Source organism: Athene cunicularia (genome assembly GCF_003259725.1).
Source record: "Athene cunicularia isolate RWA chromosome 28 unlocalized genomic scaffold, athCun1 chr28_part1, whole genome shotgun sequence".
NCBI lineage: Eukaryota > Metazoa > Chordata > Aves > Strigiformes > Strigidae > Athene > Athene cunicularia.
Window position 1 is genome coordinate 76,032 of NW_020799139.1, and position 1,547 is coordinate 77,578.

The 1,547-nt window shown below is 53.6% G+C and overlaps 1 long non-coding RNA gene across 2 annotated transcripts in view; it reads left to right on the forward strand.

Annotated features, from left to right (window-relative positions):
- The first annotated feature begins 1,337 nt into the window (after positions 1 to 1,337).
- The window catches only part of LOC113489406, a 12,003-nt gene continuing 11,793 nt past the window's right edge, over positions 1,338 to 1,547 (forward strand). For both annotated transcript variants that reach the window (XR_003400035.1, XR_003400036.1), the window contains exon 1: positions 1,338 to 1,416. This is a non-coding gene — a long non-coding RNA (uncharacterized LOC113489406). The remainder of the gene's footprint in view (positions 1,417 to 1,547) is intronic.

Sequence of the window (1,547 nt, forward strand, 5' to 3'; positions counted from 1 at the left end):
TGAGCCTCCCAGGGTATTCACTGATTCATGTTGAACACAGGTACGTTCTGCTCAAAGCCATCTTTTATCTTAGGCAACAACAAAAATGTCACAGTGGCCAGTCAGATTCTTGGCTGATGTAAACCAGCTGAAGGATTTGGCCCATAATCCGCAACGGTACTGACGACCAGGAAAAAAAGGAGTTGTAAACAGAATGCCTGGCTTTATTCTAATCATGCTGTAATTTGAATAGCATCCAATGCCACTTGAAAATGGGCTTACTTCATGTCATCTGCTTTTAGATCCAGATCTTAAGAGCCCGGTATTTACCCGCAGGAGATCTGTTTATAGCAGGCAGCGATTTCCCCAAATCAGATCTGAATGCGGATCTCAAGTATTACCTAGACCAAACCTTTAACTTTGGACCATTTTGATTTCTAGCTAATTAATGTTAGAATCAATTATTACTTTTCCTTTAGTATCATGCAATAACGTATCCTGTGCACAGGACATGCCAGAAGGCAAGGCTTTACCTCAACCATCTGACCATTCAGGACAATCTAGGGTGGTCTTGGAGAACTCATGTCTCCAACCCATGTATTTTCAATCTAAGAGGTGCAAGACAAACCCATCCCAGCTGACACCCCCCAGTCAAAGCCAGAAACGTATGCGTGTTCCTGGATGTAAAGGCCAGGAAATAAATTTGTTTTCACTGGCAAGTGATTTGTACTTTGGCACACTTGAGGGAATAACTGTCTGACCTTCTTGCTCTAGCAACATGAGAGAACCAGATGGATGCTGGATACTCAGCTCTGCCCTGCAACTCGGCTCGGTATCTTTGGGAAGAAATGGAGGGCTGGGGTTTTGTGTAAACTCCAAAACCAGGATGATAAAGGCTGAGAAAGCGTGAAACTCGTCCATTGGCCTGGGAAATCAGAGGGTATGAGCAACCCGGGTAGGATGAGAACAGGCTGCTCAGGGTTTGGTCCTGGGAGATGCTGAGCAACTTGCATCCCCAGAGCAAAACATGCAGGTCCTCGGTGGGACGGAGGCGCAGGAGGCCCGGCTGGCTCTGTCCTCGCATACCCGAGCGTGTGTCCCTCCCGGGCAGCGCTCGCTTCCCCGCCACTGCCCCATTTCCGAGGGGTCCAGGCGTCGCCGCCCCAAAGGACAGACCTGTTGCTGTGTGCCATCCCTCCTCCGACCCGCCTTTACGCGAGGAGGAGACTTTTACACTGAAGCGCAGGCAGCTCTCCATGATGTAATCTGGGCAATCTCTGCATTTGCAAGGAAGAGCGGCCTCCCGTTGGCCAAAGCGAAGAGTCTCCGCCTGGGCGCTCCTCCCGCCGCCCCCCCCTCGGTGGCTCATAAAAGCCCCGAGGCAGAGGCCGGGCAGCTTTCCCAGCCCCTCCGCTTGCAAAGGTGACCCAGGGACAGGTGAGCTCCAGCGAGGGTGCGGAGCCAGGCTCGGCCGAGGGCGGCGGGGGCCGGCCCGGGCCGGGGGTGCCCGCGGGATGGCGAGGGGCGCCCTGGCCACCTGTGGAGCCGGTCGCCCCTCTGCCAGGGAG